Genomic DNA, 16,231 nt, shown 5'->3' with positions numbered 1-16,231 from the left:
ACAACCTTTGCTGTTAAAACAAAGTGAAGGCACAGGTTTAATTAAGACCATTACAGCACTCGAATGCACGACCATTGATGGGAGTTGAACCTTCGATCTTTGGTGTTAAGGTGAAGTTTATTTTATTTATTTATTTATTTGTACCTCAAATACCCCATTTGGGGTTTTACATGAGGGGTGGGCATATTTAGATAATATTTTCAATTAATGCCTTGAACAATGAATGGCTGGAGTGGTGCACCGCTTCAGCAGATAGATGATTCCAGTCTTTTGCTGTTTGAACGAAGAAGGAGTTAAGATGAGCAGTGGTGCAAGCTGGAGGGGGATAAACAGCCTTTGAATGGCTATGACGGGATGAAGTGCGATACGCAGGCGTGATGTCGGTCTGGTGTAGCAGCGAGTGATAAAATTTGTAAAAGAGGCACAGTCTTGCTGTTTTGCAGCAGTGCTCGAGGTTGGAAGGTTCAGAAATAAGTTTAGTAATGCTAGTGTGGTAAGAGTAGTCGGAATGAATGAACCTTGCTGCATGATTCTGTATGGATTCCAGTGCTGTTGCCAGGTTAGATTGGTATGGGTCCCACAATGAGCATGCATATTCCAGTTTGGGTCAAATGGGTGTTAAATATGCGAGTAGTTTTACTGAGGGGGGAACAAGACATAGATTACAGTGCAGATAGCATAGTACACGACTGGCATCATTGCTAATGCTGCAAATGTGCAGGGACCAACCGAGGTTATTGGACAAGTTAATACCTAAGTACTTATAAGAAGTCACAGCACATATTTCAGAACCGGCGATAACAGAATTAGCTTAAATAAATGATTGGCGACGATGGAAAGTAACTAGTGACATCTTTTTTTACGTTGAGTGACATTAGCCAATATTACGCCAAGTTTCGGGGACGTTGAGGTCGGACTGGAGAGCACGATAATCAGCGCATTAGTAATAGGATGATAGATTACGCAATCGTCAGCAATGAACGAATTTTGGAAGAACCTCCTCTCAGTAAGTCATTAATGGCCCCAGGACTGTGCCTTGCGGCACGCCGGAGATAAGGGGTGATAAATTAGACGAGCATTGGTTAGCGTAAATGAACTGTTGACGGTTAGTCAGAAAGTTGCATATTCATTGGAGAACACAAGGGTTAAGATTAAGACACGATAGTTTTAGGAAGAGTCGTTCATGAGGAACCTTGTCGATGTATATGCAAATGAACTTGAATTGAATTGAAGCCTTTTGAGAATCTAGGAAGAGGGCATCTATGGGTATGTTTTGATCAAGATGTGAGCTGTGTCATTAACGAAGAGAGCTAGTTGAGTCTCACACGACATGCCTTTCTGAAAACCATGTTGATTAGGATTAAAGAAATTAGCGGATGTAAGATAGTTTATAATATGAGAATAAATTATATGCTCCATTAGTTTGGAACAAACACTGGTGAGGAAAATTGGACGGTAATTATGGCACGATGACGATCCTTTTTTTGGTACTGGAATTATCTTGCCTATTTTCCAGTCTTGCAGCAGCACTCCAGGTGATAATGAATACTGAAAGATATGGCACAAAAATACACTAGAGATCTGCACAGTGTTCTTAAGCATTTTGGAATAGATTCCATCGATGCTGGCCAAGGATGTTAATTTGAGGGATTCAATTAGCTTGGTGTTGCCATAAGCCTTGATTGTTATGTCTGGCATCGTTGGGTGGTTGAGGTATGGACAGTATAGGAGGTCAGTGTTAAGTGCAGAAGTAAACACTGAAGAGAAGACAGAGTTTAGTACTTCAGATACCTTATGGCCGGGAACACTGTTATTGTCGTTATCATATTTATTTTATTTATTTATTTATTCAGAAAACCCCTAATGGCCCTCTCGCAGGAAGGTATTACATAAGGGGGGGGGTGGCGGTGAAGTAACGCGTACAGATGTAATAGGCGAGTAATAAGTAAAAAAAAAACGAGAACTGATAAACAATAATCACAAAAGATAATAATACAAGACCAATAAGATTATTGTAGTAGTATAATAATAATCAGAAGTGTACAAAAAGAGAATGCGAATCACAAACACGAAAAATGGAGGGTAACCTGGGTCATAGAAAGCACTCGGACCATTAATATATAACAAATCTGCAAACAATACAACACGTGAACTGAAAAGAAAAAGGCAAAACACCACAATAAAAATAGGAACAATAACCATAAAAATATGCATGTTACATAGAGGAGAAGAACATCTTTTAACATCATTCATAGTGGAAAAAAAAGTGGGGGGGGGGTGACATGACACAAGAAAGGTTTACGCACTTTCATTAATGATTAGAAATTTCTGGAATTCATTTATGTCAGTGACAGTTGCGATGTGTGGTGGCAAGCTATTCCACTCGGTTATGGTGCGCGGTATGAATGATCTGGCATAAGTTAGTGTGCGACACGTGAAGCGTTCGATTTTAAAAGGGTGATCATGGCGGGGAAAGATGGCATAATAATGGTTTATGGTTATTTGGGCTAATGTATTTCCAGAATTGTTTGGGATTGTTTTGCAGCATGTTAGGGAGTGTTGTTGAGTAGAAGGTTCATTTAGCTGTTGCGGCCAAAGAATCAAATGCCTTTTCACTGATGTAATATTTTTCCCAGGCTGGAGCGGTATAGGAATGCTTGGCTATGCGAAACAATTTTTTCTTTTTATTGTTTAGTCATTTTAATGTGTTGTTGAAGCATGGGGACGAAGGTCGCTCGGTTAAGATGATAGTTGGTATGTAAGTCTCAGTGAGTTCAATCATTTTATTTTTAATGTGTCCAGTTGGTGTCTACTGTGCACTTTGTGAAATCGGTAATATACCAGCTGTAAAACTAGGTTAGTGCATTGTTGATGCTGATGTAATCACCTTTATCGTAAAGTGTTATTTTCGTTTTTGGTTTTTGCATTGAGGTAGCTGCCAGGATAATTCTGCATACAGTACTGAGTGATCACTTAGTTCTGTTAGATGTGTTACAGAAGAAACTGTCAGGATGGGATGATAAGATAAGGTCGAGTATGTTAGAGCACTGTTCGTTTTTTCGCGTTGAGGTAGATACTAGCTGCGTCAAACCAAAGGTGAGGCATGTGTTAAGAAAATTACATTCGAGGTTATTCTTAGACAGTGTTATGGCTGGTTCGGACCATGTTATATCAGGAAAGTTAGTTGCACATGACTAAATGACTTAACAGTTTGCAGTGCCTCGTGGAAGTGAATAGTGAAGGAAGCATCCGCATCGGGGGGTCGATAGCAAACACCGATAATAATTTGTAGGTATGAAGAACTGCACAATACGAATAAAGTTTCTAAAGGTGAAGTGATATTGACAATGGAGCAACAAAGGCTGCGATGGGCAGCTGTCAGAACACCTCCTCCACATTTGCCTACACGATCCTGCCTAAAAATGTCAAAATCAGGGAGGAAAGAATTGAGCTCTGTGTTATCGATGGTGGAATTCAGCCATGTTTCTGTTAGTACAAGAAGCGCACAATCAGAAGAATCGATGAGGCTACAGAGTGCTTCATGTTTCGGCAACAAGCTTCTAATGTTAATATGAACGAATGATACAGGGATGCTATCTGGTTTTGCGGTAGTGCGTGATGGTAGCTGTGAAGTTGATATAACTCTATTTGTAGCGTTATCATACTTATAAGTTCTGTTCTCCATGATTAGTTCATCGTACCAAGTTTAAAAGGTTTCTGCTGCGACTTGCCGCACTCGATTAGTTGCTTACATGCATGTCGAGTGTTAGCTGAGTAGTCTTCTGATATGCTGTGGTTGGACCTTCTTAGTTGTTTAGCATTTGAAAGAATACGTTGTTTTACTTTGAAATGTGTTATTTTGATAATTATAGGTCTGTTTCTATTAGAGCTGTATTTTCCAATTCTGAGCGCGCTCGATATCTAAGGGGTCTAACTTTATGTGAAGCTTAGAAGTACGAAGTTCCACGATCTCATTCTCCGATTCTTGCCACGTTTCACGTTCAGTATTAGTTACCCCCGAAAACACAAGGTTGGAACGATGAGCCCTATCTTCTGAATTGTTTAGTTGTGATGATATTTCGGAAATGGCTTTTGTATTTGTATCAACCACTGTCCTGATGCAAGCAACTTCTGTCTTCAGTGCAGTTATGGAGGAAACATCTTCAATTTTTGTTAGTTGCCTCCTAATGTCGTCAAAAATTTTATTGTTCTGCGATACTTTAGGCACAGTTAATTAAGGCAGAGTTAAATGAGGCACTAGAACCCACAACCTTTGGTGGGAGTCGAACCCAGGATCTTTGGTGTTCGTTAATAAACTAAGACGACCGAAAGAGCATAGACATTGTGACCACCACTTCCACCACTTCATCCACTTAGGGATAACGAAGTGCTTCTTGAATTTTTTAATTGACTTTTCTAATTATACAGTTGTGATATTAGTTATATTAGAAAGAAGACAATCATATTCAAAGACATCATTTTGTTTGTATTCGTAATGAAATTTCTCAGTCGGTGCGGGAATTTCGCATTCAAAGGTGAGAGTCTCGTCACACAGACAGACCTATAGACACAGCTGATTCCGTATAAGGACTGGTTTGTCTTCGTGTTGCGTCTCCCACTTTTGAATGCAAAATTTGCATAACAAGTGTCCACTTTGAACAGAAATATCTTGGAACGCAAGTGCTTTAGAAGAATCATAAATTTGAGCTGTCTTCAAATATATTTTGAAGTTTTCATTACCATAATTGCAAAAGGAACAAAAAAGGCAAGCTAAATTGAAAATGTTAATTCGGTTTGTTGGCTTCACTGAATTATTAATGAAGATTGTGTGCACCAGTGTGTGTAAACCACGTACAAGCATCGTTTGTGTAGATTGCACAGCCTTTCTATTAATATGGCTGATGTTTGAACTTTAAAGGGACTGTATATTTATTTATTTATTTCCTCAAATGCTCCAGTAAGGACTACATGAGCTGTGGGCAAAATCATGGATGAGATATTCGATGTCATTTAATTCGATGTTACGGGGCAATCTACAGTGTTCATAGGCAATGCATTTCGATCCTGTGCTGTTTTGATGAAGAATGAGTTCGTGTAGTTGAAGTTTATTCATAAGCAAAACATAGGTACGTACATGTAATATACAGACGAGGGTCCCAAAGTAATGATACTGAAAACAGGACCCTTGCTTAGTAACTACAACAGAATTGTAAAATTGTTGGCAGCATATAAGTGGATAGCATAATAACATATTAGTTGCAAGAAAAGCAAATGATAACGAAAGAAGGAAGAAAAACCCAACAAACTATGCTCTAATCAATGTAACAGATATAACAACGGGAGTGGCAAAAATTATACAATGGTTAAGGCATAAAGGGAAAAAAAGAAACTAACAAAGAAAAAGAAAATGTGGCGCAATGTGAACACTTCAAAAAGAAAAAGAACGGGTGATACTTATTAGTTAGGTGACTATGAAAATACAAATATTTATTAGGAAAAATTATCACAGGTTAGCAGAAAATCTTTTAGCGGAGCTTTGAAACGCTGAAATGTAGGTAATCAACGAGAAGAAAGGGGATTAACCGAAGGGCCCAATTTTTATTAGTCATATCATAAGAAGCCAACAAACACTGACACCAAGGACAACATAGGGGAAATTACTTGTGCTTAATAAATTAAGTAATGAAACGATAAATTAATGGAAATTAAAGTGGATGAAAAAACAACTTGCCGCAGGTGGGAACCGAACCCACAACCTTCGCATTTCGCGTGCGATGCTCTACCAATTGAGCTACCGCGGCACTTTTTTCCCATCCACTTTCATGGGTATTTGTGTCCTAGTAGAACCCTGGGAGTGTTAGTCAGCGCCGCCACTCACAGACCTTGGCGGCGGACGTGGAACGTCCTTCATGCCGCAGGCGTCACGAGAACGTGATCTTTATGGGTGAAGGCAACTGGTCAATGAACCCACATAGGTAGCATATGTGGGTTTATTGACCAGTGTGATTAATAGTATCAAATGCCTTAGTAAGGTCTAAGAAAACTGAACCAACGAATTCATTATTGTCAAGCCTATTCTTAATAAAATCAGTTAAGCAAAGTAGAGCTAAGTTGGTGGAGCTTCCAGACCGAAAACTGAACTGGCACGAAGAGCATGCTGATGATGGGTAAACAGCTTTATGATGACTTGTGCATGAGAGCTGTGATAAGAGGGAATGATTATGGAAGAGCTTATGGTAAAGGCAGAGGCAAGCAGTCTTGCATCAGCAGACCAAGCGTTCAAGAGAAGCTCCGCATTTAAGTGCGGAGACTCTAGTGAAGTAAAACTAATCATAGTAGGCAAACCTGACAGCTCGGTTTTGGACGGCCTCTAGCATGTTAATACGGGTACAATGGCACAGATCACAGAAAGCGGCGGCATATTCTAATTTGGCGGAACTAAGGTTTTGTAGGAGAGGATTTGAATGGAGAATTGTATATATATATATATGAATGATCTGTGTACAATGAATTATTGTTGACCAATATTTTAAAGGAACACTACAGAGAGGCAATTAGTTAGACTGCTGAAATATTGCTTCAAAATTCTATTTGCTTTGATTTGGTGGGAAAGGACCAATTACTCGGAGAGGAAAATTAAGGCCAAACTTACCGTTATAAAATTTCACGCTGTATCTTGCACAGCACCGCTACACCAGTGCGATATCACAAATTTGGAGACATTTTCCTGTATTATGGCTGTTTTAGCACATAAAATGATCTCGAAGCTTACCTTGTCTCCGTGCCCTTTATAGTGCATGTGACCCTCCTTCGTCAATAAACAGTTATAACTCTAACCAAGCAGACACTATCAAAATGAAGAAGGAGGGCAGATTGGGCATGTTGGTCAAGTTGATGGTTTTCCATATTACTTAAAAACAGCTCTACCAAAGCAGGACAAAGAAAGAGAGCGGGTACACACACAGTCGTAAGTCGGCGCTGTGTGTGTCCCCGATCTCTTTGTCCTGTGTCGGTAGTGCTGTTTTTAAGTAAGACTGTCAAAATGTGTGACGTCACAGCAAGCTGGTACAGGAACATTATGGTGGTATCAGCACCAGTCTTTTCTTGCATTTCTGCTGGCTTTAAAGCCTGCTTTTATGGCATGGGCACCCATTTTGCTATTGCAGAATTATGATTTACAAATACAGCTAAGCTTTACTGTGCCTTTAACAACAAATGGTGCTTTTAAATTTTTGTATATTGCTCTAGCCTACTGTGGCACTTCATTGCAATACTGATATTGCAACGTGGACTTTAAAGCTAAAAAAACCACTCATCGTTAAAATGTAACGGCTACTTTCCCATTTATAGGTGTTAACAATCAAAGGATACAGCTGCAAAAACGCTGCTGTCCTACTCTGGGACAATTTGTACAGTTGTGCCAGCCAATTATGTTTTCTCACTTCTGTTATGTCGTGGCAGAGACAAACTTAATTCAATATCAAGTTATGCAAACTATGTTTTGGGGCACGGAGTCGCAGAGTGCAGGTGCAGTGCAGTTTTGTGGGCAGAGCTTGCTCAATTTTTAGGTTGTGACCAAGTACAACTGCCCGCTGCTTTAAATGTAAAAGTAGTGAAGAAAGGGTCCTCACATAAGTGCATTCCTATATTTAAGAAATCTGTTCCATTTGAAAAAAATCACTTATTACATATGCTCTGTTTTTTTTTACTGACAGCTGCATCCCAAATGACAAATGTCTCTGCACATCTTAGTTTCCTTTTCCTTCACAGAGAAAGCTGTTAGTACCAAATGTGGTTCTAGAATGCTCGTAGCATGTTGACAGAGCTGCATTTTTTTAAATAAAGGAAAGATGCAGTCATTGCCCAGATCAAGACCTAATTGATCTTTGGGAACCTGTGTGGGCCCCGTGTTCACACTAAATCAAACACAGGGCTGTCATCAGATTAAAAAGAAAAAGACTATGCAATGAGCATGACCAAGCATATGTGGCTTAATCTTCACTATTCATTTGATAGTGTTGGATGGTTGTTGCATCTTTAAGGATTTTAATGATAATCACATGGCTGTGCTCATTTCATTTGTTATTGAGGTTGAAGTAGGTTATTTTACATCCAAAGGGAGGTCATGAAAAAACTGCACTGTTGTCTGATTGAATGATTCATGAATTTGTGTAAAACCATTAGCCTTACTGACAATTAGAGGGACTTTAGATTGTTTACAATGCAATGTAATTTTTTTTATTGATTATGAATTGCACTCAAGCAGACACTGGCAAATTCATGACATCAGGGGCAGTTGGCGTGAGTGTGTTGAGGCGGTATCGCTACCCATCTTTCATGTTTTCTGGCTTACCAAATTTCCTCTTATAGTAGGGGTGGCCTTTCTGCTATTGCAGCAGTTCAAAATACTAATATAGCTTAGTATTCCTCTTAAATGTCTCTTTAACTGCGGCTTGTTCATGTGTCAGCAAACTGATGAGGTCAGACCACATTTGTTCCATTCAAAGCAAATGTGAGGTGAAAAATGTTTGTATCATTGGCATACATAACTAAACCTTGGGAACTAGGTACAAGATCATTTATGTACAGGTTTGACAGCACTGGCTCAATAGTTAAGATTGACACTTGTGGTACCATACTGTGTATATCTAGCGGAGTAGTTCGATAATTTTAGGGAAACATGCTGGATACTGTTAGATAATTTAATATAATGCAGCTCCTCAAATACTGTGTTTATTAAACTTGGATAAAAGTACGATGATCCACTGAATAAAGAGTTTTCCTTTCCAACAACCTAATCTTCAATAGTCCATCATCTGTGTTACCTCATGCTTAACAATCAGTAGTGCCTGCTTAGCCAACATTTTTTACTGCACAAAGTAATTTCCTACTGAGCTGCAATGGATGTAATGTATGTCACACTCTGTGCATACTTGGTTCTCATGGGCAGCTTAAGAGGGATACAGAGGTAAGCCACCAAAAGTGTGTGAACTGAAGATATTGTCAAAACTTTAGGGCCTTAGGATAATTTACCCAAGTAAAACACTGCTGATAACAGCTTGGTTAAAGACCTGCTGCCGTAGCCCAGTGGCTATGGTGTTTCACTGCTGAGCTGCAGGTAACGGGCTCAATCCCGGCTGCGGCAGCCGCATTTTGATTATAGGCAAAATGCGAAAAAGCTTGCGTCTTGTGCATTGGGTGCTCACCATTAAAAAAAAAAAAAAAAAAGATGCAGTCAAAATTAATTCGGAGCTCCCCTACTATGGCGTACCTCATAATCAGATCGTGTTTGGGGTACATAAAACCCTAGAATTTAATTTTTAATGGTCAACATAGCAGTCATTCTCAGGATTGCTATCAAGAGGGAGCTTTTCACTTAGATGTCAGCCAGCAAAGTTTTGTCATGCCATCGTGCCATAGAGAAAGGAAAGCAGCGCCAGATTTCGCTCTAGGTAATGTAGTGAGAAACTCTATGCCCTACCCCCTCAGCGCGCTTGGAGAAAAGTGTGGAGGAAATGACGTGGTAGGGTCTCTTTTGTTTTGCTGTTTTTTTTTATTTCTTTGCTGTGGTGACCCCGCCTTTCGGGCTACAATGGCGGCTTTGTTATTGTTCTGTGCGCTCACACGTGTTGCTCCGTAGGTTTTGTACCGTGGCAAAGGCGCCGTGCGGGCAGGTTTGCGTTGGTCTCCGTGTTTTGTTGCGCTGCGTTATCTGGACCGTGCTCTATCGGATGTTGCTGTGGCCAGGTGGGACAGGAGGAACTAAATTTCGTGAAATGAACGCGCATGCAACGCTGCACGCAATGTACCGCGCCACGGCAATGGCAGCGGACGAAGGAATAGCCGCGGGAAATTTTGCCTTCTTTGGCGGAATCATGCTAACGTGCTGGTCGCGGGATCGAATCCCGGCCACGGCGGCCGCATTTCGATGGGGGCGAAATGCGAAAACACCCGTGTGCTTAGATTTAGGTGCACGTTAAAGAACCCCAGGTGGTCGAAATTTCCGGAGTCCTCCACTACGGCGTGCATCATAATCAGAAAGTGGTTTTGGCACGTAAAACCCCAAATATTATTATTATGCTAACGTGCTAACGATTGTTTAGTATTTCTGCGGAGCGCGCGGGTCCGAGCAGCACGGTTGCGCGCATCGCGGCGTGGTTTCGCGAGAAATGTAAACAAGAGAGGAGAGCTGGCCCGATAGGCGGAGCAACGCCATGAGCAACGCCAACTTCCGGCTTCACTTTCGCTACACAAAGAGTGACGTCAAGGCCTCTCCTGAGTTTCCTTCCTCCGTGCCATAGAGTTTCCTACAAAATTACTAGAGGGCATAGAGTTTCCTACAAAATTACTAGAGGGAACTCTGGCGCTAGTGTCTACGTGAGCTACAATGGGAGCGGTTGTCCCAGCCATAGAGTTAGTAGAACAACTCTAGAGGAAAAGCTGGGCCGGAAAAGTGGGAACCTCTAGGGCGCCGCCCTGTTGCTACTGGTCAATGTGGCCAGCGCAATTACTATTGAAAGAGCTGAAAGCAAGTACAGGTCACCTTATGCTTTCTCATATAAAAACGCATACCTGATGGCTTTATGAAGGTGGTACGTTAATATTAAGTTTACAGAAAGCGATCGCTAAGTCCGCGACTTATGTAAATCACGATGTACGCATTCTTGCAATAAAGGATGACGCGAATTTCGGTTTCGAATCTGTTTTTTGGATGCGTAGTAGTTTCGTACAGTTTAGGTTTGACATGCGATCGCGCGTCGACATCGGACGCTATGGCACACACACTCGTGCCTTGTGTGCCACCGAAGCCCCGAAGTGCTCTGGCGTATACCTTCACATGTAAGTAAACAAATGTATCTCCTTGTTGAGAATATCACGCGAGTAGGCAGCTCTTGTGGTGCATCACAATCGTTTGAGAAGCGTCACAGTAGAGCATTTTTCTACATGCGGAGCGGTGTTTTTATTTGCAGGTTTCCCTTCAGTAGGAAATTGCTGGACAGGCGGACCAGCGCACCGGAATTGTACTGGCGAAGCCGCAAGCAACTCAAAGAATCTGTTTAATTGTTGCACTTTGAACAATCATGCTTCTACAAAGGCCACAGCAGACAAACAGCCTGATGCCGAGTATTTCTGTGCCACGAAGTAATCAAGAGGCGAGCGCCTAATGCGGACGAAATTGAGTGCATCGAGACTTAGAACGGCAGAAAGCTCAGCTACTTGGTAAGGATTCATTATGCAAAACAGAGGTGAGGCGTGCAGACAGGACACAAGAGTAGAGAAGTGGGCGGCGCTCGTGTTGCATGTTTGCTTGTAAATACTCTATTCTTGTGTCCTGTCTGCACGCCTCACCTCCGTTTTGCATAACGAGTGCATCAACCCACATATTAATAGCGTAGGCGTTTTATTAACTGTGCAATATTTTCAACACTTCCTTGCATGCCATTTCATATGGAATATCTTTTCTGGTCACAAATTTGTGCAGCGAATCTATTTGCATGATTGACTCCGGGCCTGCGGGAACGTTCACTTGCACTTGATGCTGAGTCTTTTACATGTATCCATAAACTGAAGATATGCACATCAGATCCCTGCGAGCATTTTCAAAATTCAATTATTTTAGACAACAGGCACATATGCAATACTGACATAATCCCGAGTACCACTAAGCAGCTGGGACACATTTTTGTTGACCATACTCGCAGGTAAAATAAGTAGATCATGTGGACAGCTCCAGCTCATTCTCCTTAAATCAGTGTATACAAGGGGTATGCAAAGATAATTTTTTTCTCGCGCACCGATTATTTTGCTGTATAAGCAAGAGAACCCACCACGTTAGTGTAACGTATCTTGCACATCACACTAATATGTGCTTTAATTTACCAAGTGAGATGAGTTACTTTTATGGCTCATTCAGTCATATCACACTGCAAGCTGCATTCATCAATCTTCAATTGGATTTTGCAAATGTTTCATTAAACATGTTTCCCTTTTATGCAGATATGCAATGGCAAGCCCTTCCGTGTGTTCCAAAGGTAAAATTTAAGCTCTAAATTAAAGAAGACATTTTTAGTCAGAAACAAGCAAAAATGGTGAATGCAGAGTATCGAAGCCCAAGGTACAGCAATTATGAGAAGTGTCGAATGATTTTAAGGAAAGAGTCATATTTGAAAATGCAAGACTCTTTAGTGGAGGTCAAATAAGTCAATATAGGTAGAATACTCTGCAAAATTATGCGAGTGAGGGGATGTCAAACAATGGGTCAGGAAATGCGTTGTTTTTCTACAAAACAAAAGCTGATTGCCATTACATAAGTCATTTTAGCATCATGAGACTGGTGCTTGATAAATTCAGAAATAAACCAAAAAACAAGACAAGCAAAAATAAAAGAACTATTTAATGATGCTCTCTCCACAGTGGGAAATAAAAACAAACACATCACATCTAATGTGGACATATCAGACGTCTTGTGAAACACTAAAGGAAAAATTCAGTTTCGAGCTATGGAACTTGCCGCATAGTTGTGGGGGGCCTTGCACTTATAGTGATAGTTACCACTGCATTTAGAAATTGAAAGCATTCGTGCAGACAAGGATGATTCTTTATATTTTTGGCTACCACTTCAAATGCCTCCACCAAGTGTTACAATGCTGCACGCAGCCATACTAAGGATCTCGCAGCAACACCTGCAGGTAAAAAGCAGAAGCAGTCAAAGTCCTGGTGTGTACTGGACACTATGTTTGAAGATTTTTGGGCAAGAAGAGTGCAAGAAGCAGACATAACTGCATTGATTTCAATAATTTCCCATTTGAATGGCCTTTTCTTTTTGCTTAGACAATGCCTACGCCTAGTCACAGCAGCTCCCTCATACAGACTCCGCAAGCCAAGAGGCCGTGGAGGCAAATGCAGGTAAGAGGCAAGAAGCAATAGCACTGGTATCGACATTCATCTAATTTCTTTCTTTTTCTTTCGTTTGGGCAGCCAGCACACCTCGAACAGCCACCTTGACTGGGGGTGTGTCACCCTAGTCGCCAAGGAAACATTTGAGGGAAAGCGGCAGGCAACGTGAACAGCCACTTCTCCATGTAAACGATACCCTTTCTCTTGGATGACTCCTTCGCCACGCCAGCACACTTGTGCACAAAGATGCCGTGGAGGCACGTGCAGGTCAGAGGCAAGAAGCAGTGGCACTGGTGTCGACATTCACCCAATTTCTTTTTCTTACACTGAGGCAGCCAGCACACCTCGAATAGCCACCTTGACTACGGGTGTGTCAGTAGATTCCTGTTGTACATATGCTCATAATAAACTTCAGTAAACTTGAACTTGATAATAAACTTGAAGGCAAATGGGACATTGATGCATTGTATTTTTGAACATTTATTGTACGCATACAATATATGTTACACTTTGCAGTGCTACAGAGCGTATTTTGAAGCTTCCCCCTATATTTTGCACCTTTAATTACGTATGTGTTGTGTGGCCCTCAATGCAGTTCATGTTGTAGCAGCTGCTTTGTCTGTGTATCGCACATTGGCTTAAGCTCGTGATATCCACATACTTCTCTCACATATACAAAATAAAGTTCTATGTAGTCCTCAGTGTTACAACAAAAAATGAAAGTAAACAATCCAATCGTGGAATTGTGTTTAATACAGTGATTCCTATGACAGTTACTGACAAGTTGACAACTTGAACTGGTCAATTGGTCCATAGCCTCCTCTATTTTTCAAAAATAAAGGAGGCTATGGATCCGTCATGGCAAGGAATTGTATGTATACATAAAAAGAGGGGGGTATGTGTGTGTGTGTTTGTAGTAGGGGGTATAGGATTAGGGCGGTACGAAAAAATGTACCAACACCGTCCTCTAGACCCATTGCGTTAAGGTACCGTAACAAAGCGTATTATGCATAAAGTTCACACAACCAACTCTGATATTACTGCACACGCCAGGCGACGCGAGCTACATTTGTCATGACGCATTCGCGACTGCACCGGATGCCCTCCATATTATTCTCTTTAATCGTGCACACTGCACCGAGGCAAAAGAAAAATGATGGGCGCAGGTGCCTTTAAGGTATCTCGACCTTGCGAGGCTCTGCTGCACGTGCCAGGGGAGCTGTCCGTGCGAACACTTCCTGGGACACACCTGCCTCGGCGGCCCCAACCTACGTACCGTTCTGCTTCGAGCTTTGATCCCCCCACTGTCCCTTGGGTGCCCTGGAGTTCCTGCACCGCCTGCTTTATTATAATCTCAGGTGCTCTCCTGAGACTTCCGTTTGTAGGTTACATGTGCCCTACCCCAACTGGATCAGTGCTTATAATAATAAAAAAGCCCGATCTATCGTCGCGACGATAGATCGCGAAAGCGGCTTTTGCAACATACCGCGCCCGTGCGAAGAGAATTACGGAACGCCAACGAGGAATCTGACCACAGCTTCGAGCTCGTAACCTCGTCGAGTGACACTCCTGCAACAGGCGTGACCGCTGAAAACCGCATACCACCGGAAACTTCAACAGGATCATCCCTCGGTTGCATAACTGCCACCTGTACGGCCAACATGGACCACACCCGCACCGTCCCGCAACATAGAATAAAGAACCAACTTATAAAGCCCAAACACACGGCTGCACGCACACATCACGACAGTACAAGCGAGACGCCATGCTGCTACGCTGCTACTGTTGCCGGATTAAAACTGACTACTGTCACCAAGTCTAGCAAGCGTCTCAGGAGCTGGCAACCTCGGCGCGTAGCAACATGGCGGCGCTCTTGCGGTTCCCGATTTCAATGCATGGGCCCTATGGGTAGCTTGTCCTCTAGAGTCAGTATAGTAACTCTATGGTCCCAGCATGGGAATTATGGGAAGTACATGGATTTGCCTAAACTTTGTCCTTTTGGCTTCAAACGGCTTTGTGACTTTGTAAACTCGTCATTTTCAACAGTTTATTGCGTAATAAATAATTAAATAAACATAATTAAAATTGCCCGACTACAGGATTCGAACACAGGGACTCTAGTACAGAAGCCTGATATTGAAACCATTAATCCACGGATGCATGTATCGACAAGCGAATGAAACGCACTTATGGATTTATCGCGGGCATGCCAGTGCTTTGAGACGCTTGGTGCGTTTCGATTTGGGCACATAAACAAGCTCAATCATTGCAATTAATAGCAATTGTACGCGTTCCCCGGCGTCTTCTACACTTCGAAGAATATAGATTGCGCTGAAATATACGACAATAAGATTTATATAGCGTAGTATACAAAGCCACAAGAACGTCTGAATCCGCAAGCACGAATATCAGACAAATCCCTGTACTTCCCATCATTCCCATGGTAGGACAACGACTGCAGCGCCAGAGTTCCCTCTAGTAATTTTTGTAGGAAACTGTATGCTAGAGGGAACTCTGGCGCTGCAGTCGTTGTCCTACCATGGGAATGATGGGAAGTACATGGATTTGTCTGATCTTCGTGCTTGTGGATTCAGACGTTCTTGTGGCTTTGTATATTACGCTATATAAATCTTATTGTCGTATATTTCAGCGCAATCTATATTCTTCGAAGTGTAGAAGACGCCGGGGAACGCGTACAATTGCTATTAATTGCAATGATTGAGCTTGTTTATGTGCCCAAATCGAAACGCACCAAGCGTCTCAAAGCACTGGCATGCCCGCGATAAATTCATAAGTGCGTTTCATTCGCTTGTCGATACATGCATCCGTGGCTTAATGGTTTCAATATCAGGCTTCTGTACTAGAGTCCCTGTGTTCGAATCCTGCAGTCGGGCAATGTTAATGATGTTTATTTAATTATTTATTACGCAAAAAACTGTTGAAAATGACGAGTTTACTAAGTCACAAAGCCGTTTGAAGCCAAAAAGGACGAAGTTTAGGCAAATCCATGTACTTCCCATAATTCCCATGCTGGGACAACCGCTCCCATTGTAGCTCACGTAGACACTAGCGCCAGAGTTCCCTCTAGTAATTTTGTAGGAAACTCTACACTCTAAGAACAGTTTACACCCTTTGGCTTGCCCCTTCTGCCACACAAAAATAATCGTCATCTGCCTTGATGCGTTTCCTTTCTTTATAGCTGCGAGCCCAGAACGTTCCAGTAACGAATGGCACGCGCGTTATCAGCATAGAACAGTTTACACCCTTTGGAGTGCCCCTTCTGATAGCGCGCGTGCCGTTCGTCACTGGAAAGTTCCGGGCTTGCAGCGATAAA

Source organism: Dermacentor variabilis, chromosome 1 (assembly GCF_050947875.1).
Source record: "Dermacentor variabilis isolate Ectoservices chromosome 1, ASM5094787v1, whole genome shotgun sequence".
Lineage (NCBI taxonomy): Eukaryota > Metazoa > Arthropoda > Arachnida > Ixodida > Ixodidae > Dermacentor > Dermacentor variabilis.
Note: the sequence above shows the minus strand (reverse complement) of the source record.